The 23,217-nt window shown below is 43.2% G+C and overlaps 1 protein-coding gene across 6 annotated transcripts in view; it reads left to right on the top strand.

Moving 5' to 3' along the window:
* Positions 1-23,217, top strand: part of LOC125016266 (zinc finger protein 516-like) — a 47,605-nt gene that overhangs the window by 5,062 nt on the left and 19,326 nt on the right. For 4 of the 6 annotated variants that reach the window (XM_047598640.1, XM_047598643.1, XM_047598639.1 and 1 more), the window contains exon 2: positions 6,187-6,272. The exons of the other annotated variants lie outside the window; for them this stretch is intronic. The gene's annotated coding sequence lies outside the window, so the exon portion shown is untranslated. The remainder of the gene's footprint in view (positions 1-6,186; positions 6,273-23,217) is intronic. 6 annotated transcript variants of the gene reach the window in all.

Raw genomic sequence — 23,217 nt, 5'->3', positions numbered from 1 at the left:
TCATGAGCAGAACCAGTGTAAGAAATTAAAGGTAGACACACTGAATCAGTAATGTTCAGGGAATAAGCACGTGACTTATCACTTTAGAGCAGATTTCTATTGCAACTTGGTTTTATATTTCTCTTTTACGTGTCTGTTAGAGACAAAAAACAAAACTCCACCTGAGCTATGTCATACAAGTAGATAAATACTGAGGTCACTCGTTGCGGTGAAAGAGGAACATGACCTATGTTTAAGTGTGACTTATTGTGGATCAGTTGACCTGCAGTGATTCATCGTGTCTGTGCAGCGTTTCGCGGAGAAAAGTGGTGATTTTCAAAGTGACAAAACGCGCCCGTCGAGAGCTCGCACATGACTCCAGTGACACTTTTTTCCGCGATTGCCCTCCGCCATTGTTTGTCTTTTCACGCGCTGAATAACCGCTGCACACATTCGGCTTCCATCAATAGGACTGTTTGTCTTGTGTACTTAGCTGTGTACGTAGCTGGCGTGTTTACTCCTTTTCCATCCCCTCGCTCACCACGATCAACCTTTCAACCCCGCCACGGCTTCTTCGTCTCTTCCAAAGACCTGGCTTTGTTTTGGAAAGTTCATACACTTTTTAAAAATCCCCCTCCTTTTCCTGCATCTGTGGGAGTAAAATTAGCAATTTCATTTCATTTTTTTTTTTTTTGGTCTCGTCCCTTTACTATGTGGAAGTGTTTTATTGGTGTGGCCAGAAACAATGAGGACAAGGCAGGGCTTTGTGGTGGCAGAAATGCATTTTTAACCCATGTGAATGAATGGCGCCTCACATTCCACAGCAGCAGGCCCTTTGCTGAATGGCAGCACTAACTCGGCTGTTTTCATTACTCATTACTGCCTTGTGCCTTTTCACCACAGACATAGTCATTTACCTTCACCATTTGAGAGGGAGGGGGGGGGGTTCAAAAACTACAAAGACCCTGTCATTATAGATGTTTTAAGGTGATATCTCGGGACTGGGTGCGGGGAAACTTGTGTTTCTTTCTTTCTTTCTTTTTTTTTTGAACTAAGTGAAAGGATGATTCTGCAACAGTTGATATTAGAGATGCTGTAACTACATGAATCAAGTCACGATGTGTAACATGGAAAGTTTGCTTGTAAGCGATGAGCCCACAGAAAACAGTTGGTTGACAGCAAAACAGACCGAAAGAAAATATGTAAATGTTAGCCCCAGATTTACAGTGTAAAATGAAACAAAGGTGGGCTGCTACTGCTGGTTGTGTGATGTGTAAACAGACTACTGTTTGCTGACTAAAAAACCCTAAAACCAATAAAAAAAATAAATAAAACTGTTAAGTTAGCTCATGTCGTCGGTCGGCCGCAGTAAATCAAAATCAGCTTTCTCGGGTTTAGGGTGAGACATTTTTAGTGAATGGCTCTCTTAGGAAAGATTAAAAAAAAAACTGTTTATTTTCATGTAACAATGACGAGCGCTAGCGTGGATCAAGGTCTCTGTGGGTGGTATCCCTCCCTACACCTTGAATTCAGCGAGAGAGCTTCCAGAGCAAGTTAATTGAGTTGTGTGTACGCGTAGTTAGGTCGTAAATTAAATTCATTCAGTCCCTCTTTTTTGACTGTAATCACTACCCGGCTTTGGCTGCTCGCTCGCATTTCTGTCCCGACCGCTCGTGTCAGTGTGGCGTGGCTTAAAACTGCAAAGGATATGAAAAAAAAAAAACAAGACATCAAATCATAAGACAGATGTGCCACTCCGATTTGCCCTTTCCTCAAATTCGTCTTGTTGCTTAGACCCAGTTAACAAGTGCAAAATTATTTCAACAGTTGCTAATTTTATTTGCTGAAGGAAACAAGAAGGAGAGATAAGTAAAAAAAAAAAAGAAGAAAAAATAAGTGAATGGCGCTCTCGTGCTGGTGGTCCAGACAGTGGCATCATTTTTATACGGGGTCTATTCTGGCATTGATTCCCTGCCTCGTGGTGGGGGGTTTCCACTCTGAAAGGGCAATCTCTCTGTGTTAGCCTAGAAACACCGAGCTCCTGGATTAAATTATAAATGAGCCCTCCATGGGAAACGTATTGCTTACTGCCCGGGATAATCAGGAGGAGTTTGCATTTGCCGTCTCCCCGCACACTTCGCGGGGAGATACGTTTAAGCCGCCTCTTATTCACTTATTCTTAGGTGCAAGTTTTCTTGAAAACTTTTGGTAACAGGTGGGTGATTAATCCCTTTATTTGGGTCACACCTGCACCCTCCGACACACACGACATGGATCAATATAGATCCTTGCCAATCCAAGCGGCACTGTCCAGGTACTAAACCGCGGAGCCCGATAGCCTAAATTAGACCCAAAGAAAACGATGTAGTAATCAGGGGATTAAGATAGGAGAAGGGCTAGAGTCGGTGGGGGTGGTGGTAGTGGGTGGGTGGGGGGTTTAGGCACTGGGCCATTTTAGCCTTTCACATGTTATAATAGGAGAGAAGAATGGAATAGTGGTGTTGCGTAATGTTGCGCATCCTTGTGATAGAAAGTGAAGACACGCTGATGAAACCTACTGAGATATTGTGATCTTCAAAACCTAAAACTTTTCAAAATTCATTGTAACTGTGGTGGAAATTCCCACTGAAAGAACATGATACTCATGAACTCCCCACTGTGAGCTATTTTGGATTTTGTATTCAGGAATTTAATAAACTAGTTTAAACACACACACCCTGTGCCTCCAAATCAGAAGTGCCTCATCGGGACCTTCTGAAGGTGTCTTGTGGTCTAGAATCAGAACGGTGTTATTGGGGGGACTCTGGGTCCTGTGGGTTGAGGGGAGGGGCCTCCCCCTTCCAGTGCATCCCACAGATACTTGATCAGTTTAAGATCCAGTGAATTTGTAGAAGAGGTCAACACCTTGTGCTGATCTTCGTGTTGTTTTTTTTTTTCAAACTTTTTTTTGCGCGTGCGCCTGTGTCAGGTTGCATCCTGTCGGGGATGGCTGCTGACAGGTCTGGTCTAGGTGGGTGGCACACATCCCCACAAATGCCAGGTCCGAAGGCTCTTCTCTGCGGAACATTGCGTCGCGTCGCATTGTCACAATGTTATTGTGCGATGTTATTGCGCGGCTGATCGGTGCATGTGTTTAGGCGTACCTGCCACCGCTCAGTTTAGTCATACTCCCTCCTTGTTTGAGCCATCTTTGTCGGAGTTACTGGCAGAGCGTTGACAGAGAACAGGTCCGCTCATTACAGCAGCAGCAGCGGCAGCAGCTGAATGCGAGGAACAACCCACACTAATTAGCTGCAGCTAAGCCCTGCGTTCTTTCAGCGCACGTTACAACAGCCACATTATTAGCGCCGCCGTTTGTACACATCCGCCGAGGGCTCAGGGCACGGGATTATTCGAAATTGGGAGCAACACTGGAATGAAATCGTCATGAACAGAGCCTCAGCTGACGCAAAAAAAAAAAAACTGAGGGTGCACCTGAATTTCTAAGACAGCGCTCAACACGTGACACGACACGTTCAGAGGAAACGTGTCTAGTCATTGTGAGATTGTTCAGACACACGGGGACATTTCCTAAATGTTTTCGTGATGAAAGAATCTGATTGGCGTTAGTAGTAGTAGTAGTGGTGGTGGTTGTAGTGTAAGTAGTTTAACAAGAAGTTACACCTCTTATTGGAATTTTTCTTTTACTGTAAGTGTGAATTTCTGCGCGATAGCACTAAATCCTGTTTTTATGTGTACGGCCTTGTTGGAATTTTAGTGTGAGGTCATTAGAAATTATTAAACAGGAAATCAGTGGGAATTTTATCCCATCTTATGACATGTGTCCCTATGCATCTGCACTGATAATCTTGAGTACTACTAATCCTGCTGGTAAATAATAATTATATCAGAAATGGACAACACTGACCGGCGGATAATCTGATTACCAGGGTTTGGATATCAGCTCCATTTATCAGTTACGCCCTGCAATGTTCAGCACATATCATCAGTTGAATTGAGCGTTTTGCCCGAAAGTTCGTACCGAAGCCCGTTTCCATCATTTCAAAGTCGCATCACAGTCACTCACGTTGGCTTTTTTCAAGGCCCGCTCGCTATCGACGATCCAGCGAAAACAAATAACGGACCGCGAGCACACGCCGCCCAAGCTGGACGCGCCGGATTCATTAGCGCCGCTGATCAGTTCTGAGCCGACATAGTGATCATAGTTAATAGATTTCGGGGCTTGCGTCTGCGAACCCGACGCTTGGCATTGTCGCCGTGATTGCTGCGGGATTAAAGAAGAGAAATAAGCTTAGCTGGGAGAAATAGCCCAGCGAACCACGTGGCTGTGATCGGGGATTGAGAGAGAGAGAGACGGAGAGAGAGAGAGAAGGGGAGAGCCGCGGGAAGGAACAGCGCTCTTTGTCCAGCCCAGATGTCACTGTAGTAGACTACCATTATTGATCCAGCGCTTCACGCACACAGCCCTGCACTCACCACACTCACATGCACTCAGGCTCTAATCTGATATGATTCAAATGAGAGTTCGAAAAGGATACTGCTAATTTGGCTATATGAACTATATTCTGCACAGTACGTCACATGTTGGAGATGCCTAATGATTTGTAACCCCTGCTTTTCTTGCCTCGGCAGTCTTTCTGGCCCCTTCTCTGAAATGTGACAGACAAAGATGAGGCAGACACTTAAAATGTAGGTGTGTGTGTGTGTGTGTGTGTGTGTGTTCTGCACGGCCCGGTAGGGAGGGGACATGGCACCCAAACTTAATCCAAACTCACAGCAGCCCAGAGGGCATTAAGGGTGAGTGGGGGTTGGGTGAACTGTTTCCTAAGCAGAGAGGCTCCTTTTTTTTTTTTTTTTTTTTTTAAAGCATTCGCCATTCTGTTCCAGTTAATAAACACACTCTAAGTGGGGACAGAGAATCTCTTTAAAGGCCTCAACATATGTGTGTGAGTTATTTTTATCTCCTAAAAATAATAATAACCCGAGAGCTGTGCAGGAAACCGTGCGACAATCTTAGAGTAGGAAAAAAAAAAAAAATGTCAGCGCAGTTTGATATCCACTTTGGCAGTGCAGGCTGAAGAAAACAAATGTCATTTACAGGAACTTTACAGCTGTGAAAGCGGGTTTGAGTTTTCTGATTTCTGGGAAGTGGGGAGCGGAATTATGACACCAGTCAATGTGAAGCACTTCAGCTGAATAGTAAAAAAAAAAAACAAACAAAAAAAAACAGGAAGTTATGGATTGCCGCTGTAAAAGTACGGCGTAGTAAAAGCAATAGTAAACGTTAGTTTCGCTTTAATGCAAATATGAGCACACGCACATATACGCACCCACACACACGCGCATGCATACACAATGTTTCCCATTCTTCCAAATTCAAATGCAAACTTTCTAAACTCCATCTCGGCCCTGCCCCTTATTTACCACATTGTTAGCGTCAACTATTAGTCCCTAAAAGTCTTCTCTCTGATTTTGGTACAGAATCAGAGGGAATTAGACGGAGAGGATGTTGTTAGTTTTAGTCCAGACTGAAGGCCTGTGATGTTGCATGTCTGACTAACTTAGGGAAACAAGCTGGAAATGTCTCCGGGCTACTGCAGCTAATCATTCAGCCCACAGAGGAACTGATCGTTAGCCACTGATGTCAGCCTAACCTTGCCGCGATGTGTTTCGGTCCGATTTCTGTGTGTGTGTGTGTGTGTGTGTTGGTGGGGATACGAAAAAGATGGAAACTTGGACTTAACCCTGTCGTAAAATGTTTACCGATCATTATAGAGTAGAAATCCAAGGCTCATGTCCTCAATTATGGGAACAGATCTCCGAAACATCACAGTTAGTATAACAAATCCGTACTCCCGCAGCACTGCATCGCTTTTTAAACGAGCCGCTCCGTTATTGACTTGTTGTGACCTTTTTGCTGTGGGAAAAGCAAAGAAATGTCTCCGTGGTGGGGCAGATCCACTCGCATGGAAATGCAGAGGGCAGTTCGACTTCCTCTGTTCTCCCAGAAACTGTTGGCCAGTCCATGAATAATAGGAACAAAGTCACCGTATTCAAACAAACAAACAGAAAAAAGGGAGCTAGAAAATCCAAAAGTGGGCCAGCATTTAATCTGAGACTCTTGTGAATTATGATAGAGTGAACTTTAAGCCTTCTTAGAGAGCCGTCGCTGTCAGTCTTACTCTTTATGTTTTCTTATACTTGCAGTGAAGGGAATGAAGAAGCGCTGAGGATGTGGTAACAGGAGGTGCACCGGCAGGGTCAAGCAGGCTTTAGGGTCACTGAGGACAAAGGTGAGGAGGAGGGGGGGAGGAGGCAGCGTCGGGGGGCTAATTTGCTAACCCCGAAATCAGACTCATAGTATGAACATGCATGTCAGACGTGCATCCAGTATCTATTTTAGCGGATTCTTTTCAGCAAGGGAGGTAGAAGGAACCAGGAAATAAATAAAAGCCTTTCTTATCTTTGTATCTGCCCAAGGGTTATGTTGTAATCTGCAGGAAAAAAAAAAAAATAATACAAATGCTAAAGTGTTGTTATGGGTGTGAGTGATATACTGTACATTGCGTTATGCTCTGTGAGCTTTAGAAAAGATGTTATCTTTGTATCTGCCCAAGGGTTATGTTGTAATCTGCAGGAAAAAAAAAAAAATAATACAAATGCTAAAGTGTTGTTATGGGTGTGAGTGATATACTGTACATTGCGTTATGCTCTGTGAGCTTTAGAAACAGATTGTTATTTTAGTCCTTCAGCTTCCTATTCCACAAGATTGGTGCATTGCATAATGTTAAAGTGAAAGTGCAGTAATCTTACAAGTCTGTGTACATGTTTTGGGTGTGTGTGTGTGTTGGGAGGGGTGGTCTGGCAAATGTCCTCAAGTGGCGAGTCAGGATGCGAGTTCGAGAAAGAATGAAGTGCGGTGTTGGACCTCCTCGCCTCTGCTCGTGGCTGGCAGCTCAAGGCTGCATTACACGCTACCAGAATCCCTGACCCTGGGCTCACTCTGAAGTGTTGGCGGAAGAACGGCACTGTGAGATCTGAGGGTTTTCGAACTTGTCAAGAAGGAAGTGCACGCAGAATACAAGCCGTTGGTTGCAGTAGCCATAGTTGACAAATCAAACAAAGTAATTGCGCGCAGTGTCTTTTCGTAAACACTTTATCTTGACCATGAAGTCAAGGAAAGATATGAAGGAGAATTCAGCAGGACTTAGGAAAAAACAACCACGTAGTTAGGGTTAGGGTTTGGGGTTTAGGTTTTAGAGGGTTAGGGTTAGGGTTAGTGACTAGGTTACATAATTACAGTATGTGATGGAAGATGTTGGCAGAGCTCTTCAAAATTCTGCAGAGGGGCTACTAAACGTATTTCTTAAATAGCGTTGTTTTTTTAGCAGGACAAGCTATACGCTATAAAATGTTCCAGTGTTGCCTTTGATAAGACAAGGGTTTGTGCATCTGCATGTGGAAGAGTAACGCTCTTCCTAAAGTCTGGCAATGCAACAAACAGACTGAACTCTTCTGATCATGCAACGTTAATTTCAGGCGATATCTTCCCAACAACGAGATAAGAAAAAGAGATAAGAAAGGAAGCATTAAGCCGCCTTTCGATAGCAGTTAGAGAATTCAACCTCCTCTTATCATGGCTGCCACTTATGTCCTTTATTTCTCTCAGTTAGGAACCTTCCATTGCATAAAAAAGTCTCGGTTAACTAGGTTATGGAGGTCAGTCTGAACCTGGAGGTATTGTCAAGTTATATGCAGTGTAAACCCCTTGTTAAAACCAGAAGAAAAAAAAAACATTTTACCTCATGTGGGTTCATGCTCCCACATTGTGCTTCCTGGGCTGCTGTCTGCTGCTTACCTCAGTTCCCAGTTGCCTGTCTGTCAGTCTGTTGCTCGAGGGCCTTGCAGTCAACTACACAGGGAAGAAGAGACCAAAGAGGTTTTAAGAACCCCCCGTCCTACCCCACCACCTTTCCACCACCACAACACACACACACACACACCTCCTTACTGCTCCAATATCCACCACCACCACCAGTAGCAGGAGCACACTCTTGATGTTTTGCAAAGAATCCCCCCTCTACACTAACACCTTCCCTTCAGCTATCCCCCTGGTCTCACTACCTTGCTCCTGCATTATATCCAGATGTGAGGAGGATACTTGAGGGGGAGGAAGACGTGGGCCATGGCACTGCCGCCCTCCCCTCTCCGCTCCAGGCCCCGAACGGCCCTGAACATCCCAAAAATCACAGCTTTCCCAGTATTGTAAACTCCCTATAAACAAATGATTTACACGCAGTAAATAATCCAACTTTAATCTTATCTGAAAACTTCCATGTCGGTATTCTTTTATGTTTTTGTGACTGTTCACGAGGCAACAAACATCTGTCACTATACAATCACCGCTACTACGCCCCCCCCCCCCCCCACCCCCCACCCCCTGCTACTAAAACCATAGAGATACAAATCTCTTGCTTTTCAGCGCGGCTGGCTGTGATCATCTAATCCCTGGCTGCAGAACTCTATTTAAAGAGCGTAGCCGCTAATCCCATCAGATTATACCTGACCAACTCTGCAAAATCACCCAATTAATAGTCTTAAGGATGGTCACAAAAGCCCGTCTTCCCTGAAAAACAAACCCCAGTGAATCCCATAGAAAATTTTGACCCATTTACGGAGTCCTAAAATCATGCTTAGTCTCAAACAGAAAAGCAGGCAGGACTCACGGTCAACGCTACTCATCCGGAATAAAAGATGACAATAGGACAAGGCGGCATATTTGTATTTTGTGCCGGTAAATGTGTTACTTTGCACTAAATCGTATTAAGACCGTCTGAGATGTGAATTACCTCCTCGAAGTGCAGAAGCAATGCTCGTACCATTTCCTAATGCGATCATTTAAAGTTGTAGATGGCTGCCGCGCATATTTTGGCATGACTCCTTACAAATGCGTATTGATTTTCAAGGCCCGGGTCTGCATCCCAGAAGCAGTTGGTGCGCTTAGATTTAAGTACCTGGGCAGCAGGCTCTGCAGGCATCATTGCCCCAGATAGATCCGAGATGGATGTTTGCGCGGCACACTTGTATATATTAGGATTCTTGGAAGGCTATCAATGCCAGCTCTTTAATTTAAGCCGCAAACCACCTCAGCAAACCGTTCAAATTGATGCGGTTTTTAAAAACTGCCAATTTTTTTAGATTTTTTCGAAAACTCTAGAGAAAATACGCAATGTGGAAAAAAAGCCCTCATGCCGCCTTTGTTAAAACAGCTGCTGCTACCAAACATGTGGAACCAATTCGGAATGCGATCGGTTCGGTGTGTGTAGTATTACTTAATTTTTTTTTCAATAAACATAAATCTGTTAGGCACGTAACAGTGAGTGATCTGCAGTGAATCAACATTATGATCCTGCATTAACACATCGGTCTCTCGTGCATACAGTACAACACAGGCGCAGCTCGTAACTGCTGCTGTTTATATGGTATTTACAGTGGAACTGCACAACTTGTCAAACATATTTCATCCCGTTTTATGTGGCTGTGTCAATGCTGACTGTCACAATGCGCCGTCTCCATGCGCGCACGTGTCTCATTAGAAGCGAGTCGTCTCCATTTTTAGCAACCCACCCTGCAGTCCCTGGCTACTCGCTACAGTGTGTTGTGCAAAGCTAACCACTGGTGCGATGTGGAGAGAGTGACAGTACGTAATCCTCGATGTCCTCTGCTCATTTCTTGTGTAACGGCAGGAAGACCGGCTGGTTGCCTGCCTTAGTGGCTGTTTTGCCGCCCGGCTGATGCAGGTATCCCCCCACCACCTCCTTTCCCTTTTGGGAGCCACTGGTCTCTCTTGGGAAAGCTGCGCAAACACAACTGGTTGATGCAACATTTGCCTACTTCTGTATATTACCCTCAGCGGTTCCTCCGAATCAGGAGCTCAAGGTTTTAGTCAAGCAGCCGCAATTGAGAAACCGAAATATCTCGTAGGTTTTTCCTCAAGCTTTTATTATCGAAACGTCGAAACATTTTCTCTGGACTATACATCGAAAGATATATATATATATATATGTGTGTGTGTCTACACACACATGCCATTGTATACAAATCCGGCCTCATATCTCTTGCCAGAGAGTGAAGCAACAACATTTTACACTCATGTTTGTCTTTCTCTCGGTCCCCGGATAATCGCAAGTGATCGATTATTACTGTCCTCTAGTGAGTCTAACATTATTTCTTTTACCTGTATTTGTCAGCGGAGAGACACAAGCTTGGGGGGGTTTCTGGTAAAGTGTGTTATTGCTTTGAAAGTTATTTCAAGGACAGCACGTGGCATCCCCAGCTGAATGATGAGCTGCTCGGCTTCACAAAATCTGTATTGATGGACAGAATACGCGGGCTGCTGTGGCACAGTGAACACACTGTCGGAGCCAAAGGAGAAACGACACTGAGCGACACTATCGCTCTGCGAGGACATAACTGGGCGCAGTGTTCCTCTGAGCTAACTGTTAACATAAGGCCCGTTAGCATATTTACAGCTAATATAATGAGATGGTGATTTATTTAGCAGTAGGATTTTAGCATGCAAACGTTTGCCAATTAGCAATGTAGCTGGATGAATCAAGTACGCCGAGTGCCGTGGACATTCAGTCAGAGGTTGTTGAACTGCTTTGAACGGAGCCAGAGCAGTTAATGGGAATGGGAAGTTGGGGGATTTTTGTAGACTGCAGCGGTAAAAACCTCTTAATAGCTTGTAAAGAAACAATCAAATTACAGAGATAACTGAGATAATATAGCGCGTACATTGTACATTTAAGAGTTAGTAAAACTGAAAATGTGTTAACCGGCGTAGAGATGATCTACCTCGTGCTCAGAATCAGCTTTGTCGGCCAAGCATGTGTGCACATACAAGGAATTTGCTCAGTGACATCATTATTAGTCCTTCAAATTAATCTTCCCAAATCTTTACCCTACACTGTTTCCAAACTTATTGACAACTTCGAAACGCGGCCTCCTCTTGACAGCAATTTGTCACCATTAACTTCTCACTGACATTAAGCAGCCAATTACCAGGCGGCTTGTCTGGCAGCCTGACATTCGTGGTGGTATAGGTGCTGCATATTTCCAGGTGTTGATCTGGTGAACCCGTTTCTAAACACAGTAACTGGTGCAGATCAGGCTGTGCTGCTGCATTTCAGTGTAAACAGACGGGGCTGAGGAATGCTGCTCGTTTACCGACAGGATGCTGTGATCTGCTTTTTCGTAAGCCCACCTGCCTGGATGGAATAAGATCTGAAGGAGAGGCAGATGCATTTTTCTTTCTTAGTATTTTGACACATTTATATTCAGCCATTGCAGCATTTTGAATCATGTGTCTTGGACATGATTCACAGTAAGTAATTTTTTCCTGTTTTGAACTGTTCGCGTTTCATCTGTGTAGGTGGCGTTTAGCTTCGCTCTTTGTCACATCGCGACACTTTTCCGATCGGACCTCTGGAGACAGATGTTTTCCGGCATTAGAGAGGTGGTGGGAACTAGGATGATTTTTTTTTATTTTCAGAAATCAGAACCACCATCTCTTGGGAGAAACTAAAGCATCATGAAAACAGGAAAAAGTAACTCAGATTTTCTCGCTGTTTTCGACACACGGCCACCCACTGTTTCACATACATGAGAGCACATGCACAGGCATACCGCATTCACGGTCACATTTGCGCTTTACTTTTTCGGGGGTTGGTGCTGGTGTGAAAGTGTCACTATACTAGCAGACTGCTCGTGTGGGACTGTGGGATAAAGGTTGAGAGAATTATTCCTTGCCAGTTTCCTGTGTTGCGGTTACACTGCAAAGAATATCTGTTGTAAGAAGGTTCCGAGTGGCTGAGTCACGATTACTTAATGTTAATCATGATTCATTTTTTCATCCATAATCACGTTTTCACAAACACATCTACTGGTTGAGAGAGGAACTAATGCAGTAGATTGACTAAGGATGGACTATTTTTCTGTGATGATGAGTAAATATTGTAGAATAATCCCACACTATTAGTAAAGCAGGTTTGCATGGCCCCGTTTTAGCACGGCCCGCTGATGTGAAAATCTGGGGACATTTACAGGTCAGAGACTTAAAAAAAAAAAAGAATTAAATGTTATCGAGATGAAAAGAAGAAACTGGAACAATTGCGGTTTCATTCATTTCGACATATTTATTCATATTTAAACTGCTTTGCCTGTAATGTCAATAGCGGCGTGACCGACTACCGTAATAGTTGTAGTCTTCGTGCAACATTTTTTTTCTCATTCATAAAAAGCACTTTTAGGGACAGCTTTAGCCGGGGGACAAGTCATCCAAAACGGGGACTGTCCCCATAAATCGGGGAGGTCTGGTCACCCTAAAAAAAGCCCCAAACAACTGACACGGCACCTTTTTTTAGCACAATTTATGCCGTTTCATTTTTCGGACATTTCCATCTTTACCGCACCTCGCAATTATGCAGTCGCACCATGCGTGTTTAAAAGCACTACATTGAAATAGGTTTGGTCAGAAACATCAAATACACCGGTATGCTGGTATATTCAAAATTCACATCAAAACAATACTGATATTTGGTATGAACCATTGCACCGCTCAGTCCTCAGTCAGGGAAAACAGCACATAGATTTATTTTCATCTTCTCCTCAGACAGAGCTGATCAATAGTCCAAATTCCTAAGAAAAAAAAAAAAAACAAGTACTCCTGCAAGATTTTTGGAGCATGCAGCTCACTCACAGGCCGGCCTCTCCCTCTTTTTCTTGCACTCTATCTCCCTCTCAGTCAGCTCTTATTATCCCAATCCATCTCCTGCTGTGACTTTACATCACTATTTACCACTTATCTTCCCTCTGCTGCCCTCCCTCTCATTATTTGCTCTGCCTTTTCTGCTCTCCTTGACATGCATCTCTCTTCCCCTCCCTCCCTCTCCTGATGCTGCCTTGTTTTCCTCAGTATTGGTTTAGTTTTTTTTTTCTTTTCTTTTTTTTTTTTTTGTCCACTGGGCGGGTTAACAAGCCGGCATGATTTCATCAATGTGAATCAGTCAGCCTGATAAGACGTGACCCAGATGGGATCTCCATCTCTCTTTATACAGCCATCCATCACGATCACCTAGCCACATAAGCTCTATCTCTCTCTCACCGTACGCCGTAATGCCTGTCAGCCGGCGTATGAAAGAAATGTGTCCTTCAGTTTACCCTCCAGAAAAAGTCTTTGTCCCATATAAAAGACTAACAATGTTTGTTATTCTCATCTAGCAGCTCCAGTTCCTGTGTGGTGCCTCTTTTTTTTATTATTATTATTAGTTTTGGCTATGAAATCCTGGGCAGATGTTGCGACACACACACACACACACACACTAACTTTCACACACACACACACAAACAAAACACTCCTATAATATTCCTTTAGGGACGTTTGATGGTCAATAATGAGTTTGTGGTGACCTTAGTGGTATTCTGTATTTCCAGTGGTATCACTTTCATATTCCCACTGTAACAATCCCTCTGGGAATAAAAGAATGTTTTATCTGCACTCCATTAGAGCGCATTGGACTTTAAAAGAAAAAAAAAAACAACATTAAAAAAAGTTTTTGTTATGCTTTTTTATTTTGCCAAGAAGTGGACACCACCAACCAAGCTTAGCACTAAGGATTAATCTAAACAGGAAACATCCCAAGGGTACCCACATTCACTTATCACGGATACGGTCATTCGTTAATATTTTATACATTGTTTGCTTCAAGCAAGGGTGATATGTAGATTTAACAAAAACTGATTTGGACAAGAACCAGCTGGCTTCCAATTTTTTGTCTTAATGGAAGAAAGTGTATAAACCTGTTTCCCAACATCATGAAGTAGCTTTTCTATAAATACGGCCTCATGTATGTATGTAAACTGTAAGCTTCAATATTAATAAAAAGTCCTTTAATATTCAAATATGTTGCTACTACTTCAAATATCCCCTTGACATCCTGTAACTGTGCTCTAAGCTAAGCTAAGCTAACTTCTTAGCTTATTTCCCCGTTCATGACGACCCGCGTTAGTTAAATTGAGTTGAGTTAACTGGGTTTCAGGCACAGCCAAGATTGTGGCGGCCAAAAGTGACCACACTGAGCTTTGAACCTTCTATTCACGCACACTTATTGGTTCATCCATCTTTATATACAGCCTGTACACTATAACATTTCCAGACTGAGTACAATTGAGACTGTAAGTCAGCAGTTTATCAGGGTTTCAGATAGTATCTTACAGTAGTGTTTACTGTAACTACAGAGAATTTGTTGTGCCTAAAAAGAAATTCATAGCAAATCTAGCAGGTAAATCATTTTTGTACTTTTGTACTTACTCATACCTACTGTTCACAGCAAAAGTAGATAGAATTGGATTTTTTTCCCCCACAAGTTACTTTGTTAGTGAATTTCTTTATAATGTGTACGTCTTTTTCTTTTGGTGTGTGTTTGTACTTCAAATCTGTTTGTGAACCTTTTGCAACAACAACTGCCTGTTTGAGCCCACACACTCCTTCTGTAGTACAGCCATCAGGAGATCTCTGTGGAAGCCCTCCCATCCTGGCTGCCAGTACGTGCGTGCTTGTGTGTGTGCGCGCGCGCGCGCGTGTGTGTGTGTGTTCCTGTATGCGTTACAGGCAGCGAGAAAGCCTCAAAAGCAGATCTGTTGCCCCGTTGCGTTCCCATATCTGCTCTTGACAACTCTTACAGGATGTGTTCTTTAGATTTTGCCTCGAGGTACAGGCAGGTTTGAAAACAAGGCGAAGAGCAAGTAACGAAACCACATAGCTCACAAGTGTGTGAGAGTGGGCATAAGAAAGTACAGGCGTATTGTGTTCATGCACAGCTGCGAGAGAACCAGCGCGACGCTCCCGCATTGACTTTTGTTACTCAAAGCACGCATTGACAGTCAGATTAGCTAAAAAGGAATGAGATGGCAGCAAAATCCCTTCTGGTTCTTTCAGTAGAACTCAGTTGAAGTCATGTTAAAAGAATTTAAACACTTGGTTGAATATTTGAGATAGTGTTAGTGAAACCACCCTGATGAGCTAAATTCCAGCTCCCAAAATACTATATAGGTGATTTTGACATCTGCATATTTGTGCAGTGACTGTAATGTCAACCTCCTGTAAACTGATGCCCTTAAATAAGATGCGAAAGTGGAAAATCTTTTTGATTTTTATCAGCTTATTAGTGCTCTCTTTGTAAGTCATGCAAATGCCGAAATAAAACTCTTAGCCGTCGCATTCACCCCGCAGTCTGGACTATTTACGCGAGATCAAAGTGCTCATTTACACGGCAGTGTAATTCATTTGAAACGCACACTCTCTCTTCTCTCATGTCGTTTTTTTGTGTGAGTGATGTGTACATGTGTGGGCAAACTCACTAACCGCTAGGCCATCTTGCCTCAGCAAGCAGCAAAATAAAACGGTTATATCAGAAAGTGTGACAGTGTGAAAGACTGGTGGCCAACTTTGAGGTCACTGGTCTAATTACACTTCAGAGAGACTGATTTAGGTTCAGCTGCAGAGGTTGTTCCGGGCTGCAGACAGATGAAGGAGAACACAGGGGAAGAGGGGCGAAGAAAGGGAAGGGGAGTTGTGAGGAGAGTGGACACTGGAGAGTGGGGTGAAAAGAGATGGAGGCGTTTCAAGTTAGATTTAAATCGAAATGCCATTACTGGCAGGGCTCCTTCGCCTGTCGCCGTCACCACGCCGGCAAGTTGCAGTTGCGCTCGTTTCACCTCTGCTCCTGGTTTCTTTTAGGAAAATAAGGAAATGAGGGAACAGGTTTTGCAGCAATTTGCATGGATCTAAAAAGAAAACAATGCAACACATCATCTTTCATGGAGCATGGCTGTTTTTTTTTTTTTTGTTTGTTTTGTTTTTTCTAAATGATATTTGTTTCTATGACTGGAACACAGAGTGTTCTTATATGTCTGTCCTAAGGAAAAAAAAAAAGATCCTGTTATGTAAGCACATTTTGATCATCCTTACATCCACTCCATTAATTTAGGATTAAGAGTTGGATTTAGCCTTGTGGTTAAATAAAGGTTCAAGTTTGATTTAGGGGGTTTGAGAATAAGCGATTAAAGCCAGCGATCGCCAGAGGAGTCCGCGCAGCAAACACACTGTACTGTGAACGCTGCGAACTGTTCTGAGGTGACGTAGATGAGCGCAACGATAGCTCAGTCTGCGCCGCACGGTGACAGAAGATCTCAGTGTCTGTGTATGTGTGCGAGGAATGCTGCCGTGGTTCAGGGGAGAGGCGTGGGGAGAGGGGGGACTCCACGGGCAGGAGCACCCAGGGGTTAACGAGCAGTGTGAGAAAAACAGGCAGAGTTTGAGAAGGAGGGGGGTTGGGAGGTGTATGCGCGCACACACACACACCACGTACACACACGCACATGTGCAAACACACAGAGAATCCCAGCGGAAGCTGAAGATGGTTGGGCCCACGGGAGCAAGCAGTGCCTGTTGGCTTTAAATGGAGCTAAATTATAGCAGCAGGTATCGCTCCATGCTGATCAGCTTGGTGCTCTAATTAAGAATAGAAAATGGAAAACGCCATTTGCAGATGGCAAACATGTACAGTAAGTGCACAGTTTAGACTGGGGAAAGAGTGTGTGTTTATACTAGTTCTGGACCATTTGGACCTTTGGTTTCTGTTTGCTTGCTTCCAAAGAAGTCAAAAATCTTACAGTTCCTTGCCAATAATGTTGGCAACCAATTTATGAGCTATAATTTCTTAGCGTCTGGTGCACACTGCAGTAAAAACTCTCCCCTTACCTGGATATTAATCCCACTAGCACGGACGGGTCACCAAAATGTAACATGACAGTATTGACCCAAACACCTGCCACGTCCTGCACACACACAAACAGAGACCCAGTGGACTCTTTCTCTATCTAAAGGCCCTTCTCACGCAAATGGAGTAGGCAGGCAGGATCCCTTCTCGGCCTATTTATCAGAAGTTGGAGGGGGGCTGGTTTGAGGAGGGACAGACAGCGTGGACCCCCTCTATTGTTCTGGTTGGGTTTAAGGGATGGGGGGGTAGGGATGGAACCAGGGGTAGGATGGGAATCGGAGACCCCAACAATGCCACAAAGCCCCCCACTGCTCTTTCTGCTTATGAGAATGACCTGCTCTGACAGAGCAGGGACTAAAGGGAAAACTAGAGCTCAGCCAGGACTGGATCCAAATTGATCGTAGATTAGATAAAAATAGGAGTCAGTTTGGTGTCTGAACTAAACAGGAGATGCCTCAATCAAACTAGAATCACACTACCAAAGCTCAGTCAAACTGTACCTAAAGCTTCTTAAAAATGGAATACCCTCACAGTGCAGACAAATGCATATCCTGTCATGTAACTACTTTGTATAATCGTGTATTGTTCTTACCAAGCTAGAACCAAAATCATCAAAGTCACACTTGTGCCAAAATCGTCTAAACAGAGTATTAGTCTAGTGCTATAAAAAAAGCTTCTATTTCTACACAATTTGAAATCGGGACAGACCTGAATCAGGAAAAATATCTGCATTTAGTCTGCAAACTTGCCCTGCCTTGCTTGTCTATGGCCAGATGTGGTTTCACTGCAAATATGCGAGAAATGTTGCACACATACACTGTGTATTTATGTGTCAACCTACACATCAGCCTTGAGAAAGTACATTTGATATATGTGTTTTCCATTCACGACTTACTGACAGGTTTTATGACCTTTTTGACATAAAAGTAAGTGTACGTGAATCAACTACTTCACAGCAGCTCAACCAAAACCTTCTGTCTGTTTGTCAACCACAAAGTCAACAAAAAAGTTTCATGTGTGCGTGTGTGACTGGTTTGTCACCCTAAAAATGCGTAAATCTACGGTGCGTGTGTTTTGCGAACAGCCTGTAGTGTGTGTTTGTGTGTGTGTGTGTGTCCAGCTGTGCTTTGCTTCTTTCTCTCGCTTCGACGTCCAGCGTACAGCAGACCTCTTTGTCTCCCGGTTTAGAGCCGGGTGGGAGGTGAGGAGCAGTTTGTTCATAATGGATTATTGATTGGTCTGAGAATACACTGGCTCTGCACTGTATGTGTGTGTGTTTGTGTATGTGTGTGTGTGTTTGTGTGTGTGCGTGCAACGGCTCCATACCATCGCCTCTGTCCCGCTCTGAGCGCTGAATGTCTCCACTTTATGAGCAGAGGATAGCGAGGTTTTTTGTAAAGTGCTCTCTGTATGCTATGCTCCACGAAGCAATGTATGTGTACGTTTTTGCGCACGTGTGTGTGTCAGCGACTCTCTCTATGGGCTGTTAAGCTTTCAATGCTGCCTGTATGAACCGGTGTTAAAAGCCCACAGTGTGTGCATATAGACCTTCAAAAGATGAGTGTGGACAACATTAAAAGCCCCCTCTGTTTTGCTTCTTGATTCTTAGTTCCCCTGCATGTATGCACGCGTGTTCATTTTAACAGATGGTCCACTCTCCATTTTTTCACCGCTGTGTTTTAGGTTTTTAATTTTATTTTTTTTTGTCCCCCCTCCCACCTCCCTCAATCCCAAATGCTAGTCTCTGTGCTGGCCTGTGTGGGAGGGAAACTGATCCCATCACGGCTGAAGGATGTCCCACACGAGAACGACCCGCGGTCATTACCATTGATAAGGTGACAGTGTGAGTGAGTCAGTGCGTTATGAAAGCCAATCTCCCGCACCCTTGGGTGTCACTGCTGCCTCTGAGATGATTGTCGTGATGAAGGTGCTACCTGGCTGGATGACAGTGTTTTTCATCATAGGGGAACAAAACGGTGAGGCCTGTCACCTTCAGCAAACCTTTATATGACTCTTTAAAGAGTCCGAATCCTGTAGTTATGACCAGATATGAACACCTTTATGCACCTTATCGCACTAAATGTTAGCTGTAAGGAGAATTTATGGCCTCTAAGGTGGGGGGCCCATCGACCCGAGCGCCCCCCATACAGAGGGCTGAGGTGAGATCCGTGCGCTACAGGCAGTCTAAACACATGATAGCATGCACTGTTCCCAACATGTAATACACGAAAATGATGGGGAGAACCTTATCTAAAAACCTCTTTCAGGCATTGCCACCTGGACAATACACAAATAAAACCCCAAGCAATTGTATGGGAACGTGACGAAAAAAAACACGGATATGGCGAACATTTCATTTAGTGCTTCCACTAACCTCACCATTTCAAGATAGCCACACAAACGATGTCTGTCTCTTCACTGTGCGACAAAAACTCAGAGAGCTAGAAGCCAAAGAGTCGCGAAAATAACATTCGCGAAATCATAAAGTATATCTTACTTTTGCTGTTTTGTGATTAAAAGTTATAGTCCACCACCAAAAAACTGCTAATGGCTTCTCCTATGACTCTGCGTCAGTTTTAAATGAATCATGGCGGTCCTGTTTGTTTACATGAAAAGGAAGAGGCTTCTAGGTTGGAGCGTAGGGTCGCTGACCATATACGATCTTTGTGTTTAATTCGCTCTGGATCGTCATTGGTGGTTCCTATGGTAAATTTGGGCATGGCATTCAATTCTGTAGACTCTGGTCGATAGAGGTGTCAATCAGCAGATATTCTCCATTGAAATTAGCCGAAGGCCTCCTTTCACACATGGTCTGGGTGAATGAGTCAAAACTGTTGTGTTTGTATTTAGAGATCTATCAGTGAAACAAAAACTTTTCCAAACTGTTACCCTAGAAATGTCAAATGGCACATATGGTGCCAAAATGTGACAAAAAGGCATAATTTGTGATTCCGCCTGGACATAAATGGGCTAGAACATCTCTAAAATTGTTCAGATTCACCTTTTTACCATCTACTTTTGCACTGTTACTCATCAGATTTTATATTACTAAGTCATATTTGAACTGGGCCACTATCCCACATATCGGGTGGTTTTTACTCTAGCTAAAGTGTTAGAGTGTTAGTTAAAGTGTTTTTTTTTTTAGGAGAGAACAGAAAATTATATTTTCTACTTTGTTCCAGATGAGTTTTGTCTGACACAGTAACATATGTCATTATTCTGACACTTTTGCAGCAATTTCACTGGTGTTTGTGTCACAGGTGACCAAAATTATTCACACAGCCTTTAGAGTTATGAAGATATAACCCATTATGTGTTATATGTCATTTTCTCACAGGGGGCAGAAAAATAGGCATAGGGACGAAGAGGTTAACTTTTTTTTTGGTACCATACCAGCTTTGCCCTTTTCAATAGCGTCCTTGGTTTTTAAGGCTTTTCAATATCAACACTGTGTAAAAAAAAAAACAAATACAAAATAGAAAACCTGACACCTGTAAAAAGATTCTCTGCTGGCCTGCAAGCACCGTTTGACATTATTTGTTTCCAGATTCACTCCAGATGTGGACCTCAGGAGTCTGAGAAACAGGAATACTCAGGCCTCTCTGATAAGAGTGGGTATGCATGGAAAAATGAGAGTCTTACTTAATCCTCTCGTTCTAGCTGCTGCATATACCTACCTAGTATTAGGAGCTTAAAAAAACAACAACAACAGAGTACTATCATCATGTTCTCAGTTCCTGCAGTGCAAAAAAAAAAAAAAGAAAAAGAAAAAACACACACATAAAAAACAAGGTGCTTTCTCCAAAAGTTCCAGAAACTGAAAACCCAAAAAACTTCTCATGTTAGGAATGAGAAGGGGAAGAAGAACTGTTAAAGGTTTTGTTTGCCTCTGTCTCATGATCAGCTGAGCGAAGACCTCATCCACTCTGGGTGACTCACGGTCGGGCACCTTAAGTGTCCATTAATGGCACGTCTGATATCATGAGTGGTGAAAACAACTAGGGTTAGTCTGAATAGTCATTTCCTGGCAGAAAAAAATAAAAATAAAATACAAGTAAATGTTATTAGGATTGAAACACTTAGAAATAGAACGCCAATTTCAGCTCCAAATCCAGCTACACACTGCCAGTCTCTCCTGTGTCATTAATCCGTCTTCTGTATGTGTGTGTAAGGTTAATTAGCTGGGGGATGTCAATGACAGTCAAGGTTTACAAAGTGGACCGGTAGTTTCATTAAAAAAAAAAAAAAAAACGCTGTTCAGTTCATCTGGTATATGCTATTGGTTTGTGACTGACTGACTGAGATTGAGAAGCTGCCTCTCTTTTTCTTTTTGTTGATGACTCAGATAATTGGTAATCTACTCCGTCTCTCCTGGACAGTTTCTCCCTCCTTAAGCCAATTTGTCATTTTTTTTATTTATTTTTTACCCCCCTCACCCTGGATGGTGTGGAGCCTGCATTATTTCCCTTCTGGTGCTTAATCTCATTACATTTCAATTTGCACATGTGACTGTCTGGTGGATGACAGGCTTACTGTTGAAGAGCCCCAACCCCTCCCAGCCCTCCTGACCCCCAGTCAGCAAGGCCATTTAATAGGAAATAAGACCATTATCCTCTGTTTTTAGCGGCAGAACTGGAAGAAACTACTAAGTATTAATGAGCAATATTAACATGAGCAGATGGAACAGATGGTGGGGGAAAAACTACTGTGGATAATTGACAGGAGTTGGAAGGCTTTGTTTAGCTTATTTTCCTGTTTTATGTCCATCATCACATGATTGTTTATCAGTTTATTTCTTTCTTATAATTAAGTTAGTGTGTAGGCCAGTACAACATAATGTTTGCTTGAAAGAGAGCAATAAATTCTCCTTAAAGATAAGGAGCATAAAGGTGTTCATATCTGGTCATAACTACAGGACTCTGACTCTTTAAACATCATCAAAGTCAACAGGACTTATCCTCTTGGAACCACGAATATCTGCCAAGTTTTAAATGCCATTTGCTCTAATAAGTGTTGAGAAATTTCACAGGATAAACTTTTCAGCAAGGATTAATTTTCCGTGGACCACGGAAATGGTCAGAAATGTTCGTGGTAATCCATCTAACAGTTGTTGAGACATTAATCTGAACCAAAGCGGCGAACCGGTCATACTTACATAGCACCATGGCCCTGCAGCATTAGCTGTAATTTTTATTTTACAGATGCAAGCAGTCTCTACCCAGTCAAGATCAACATTGGTTATAATACGTCTACAAAGTACAAGGTCGGGATCTGACAGTAAACTTTGTTTTTAAAGTGATGTCAGCTACAGCTACACTTCTGACAGGAGCTGTCCTTGTCCATTTGGAAGCCCGAGCGTAGTAAGCCCTGCAGGAGAAAATCACAGTGAACAGCTGAGGCTGATTTCAAATCATTCCAGATAGATAGGTGGCTCTGGTACAGGGTAGTCATTTTCAGTGCAAGGCTCTAAAACATATGATTGTTCTTGTGCTAACGTCCCTCCTCCACCACCTATCCTCTTATGATTATGATCAATTATCCACTTATAATTAGAGCCTGGCAGTAACTCAGCTCATGGGCTCTGACACTTTATGTAATAGCCTGTAATAATGTTGTCACTCACATTTCACAGAGTCCACACTTTGAGGCAGGTTTCCCATGGAAATGTTTTCATGCTTCAGAGTTTGATGAGAGGGAATTTGGAAATGGATTCTAGTTTTATAGGTAAAATTTGTCATTTTTTTTTATGTTGATGTTTAATGGGCTGACAATGTGATTAACCTGTAATAGGTAATAGGTCATAATAAAAAAATGCAATGCAAACATGTATCAATGTCAAGACAAAAATGTAGCGCAAGCTAACGCAGACTCTTGATATGCAAATTATGAAAGTATTCCACCTACTGAAACGTATGCGGTATCAACTTAGTCAAAGTTGAAGTCTTTGTCTGCCTCGTCTTATCTGTTTCTGTTTCTGTTTGACTCTCCAACTGAACCCATTCAACTCCAGTTTGAGAAATAGAGCAAAGCAAACTGTCTGAAGAGCCACTTCCTGTTGTGTACTTAAGATCCCTGTCATGTGATAGTGTCAGTTGAGTCGGGTGCGTGAGGCCAGTGCGGGGAGGGAATATGGTGGCACTGCTGATCTTGCTGATGTGAACACGACTGCTCCCCCCCATCGACTACCACCCCGATTGTGTAAAGTGTCGACTCAGCCGGGGTGGCGTCAGAGCCCCCCCCTCCAGCCCTCGAGCCCTGCACGACCCCACGCACAATCACAGCACACACGCCTGCACATGTATAGTGGTGCCGCTCAGTGCAAGCTACAGACCAGAGATGTCATAGTTTGGTATTGTTCATTAGGCATTTATTTTGTTGTTTGTTGTGTAGATGAGTT

The sequence above is a fragment of the Mugil cephalus genome, chromosome 11 (assembly GCF_022458985.1).
Source record: "Mugil cephalus isolate CIBA_MC_2020 chromosome 11, CIBA_Mcephalus_1.1, whole genome shotgun sequence".
Classification (NCBI taxonomy): Eukaryota; Metazoa; Chordata; class Actinopteri; order Mugiliformes; family Mugilidae; genus Mugil; species Mugil cephalus.
This window is presented reverse-complemented; position numbering and strand designations above follow the sequence as displayed.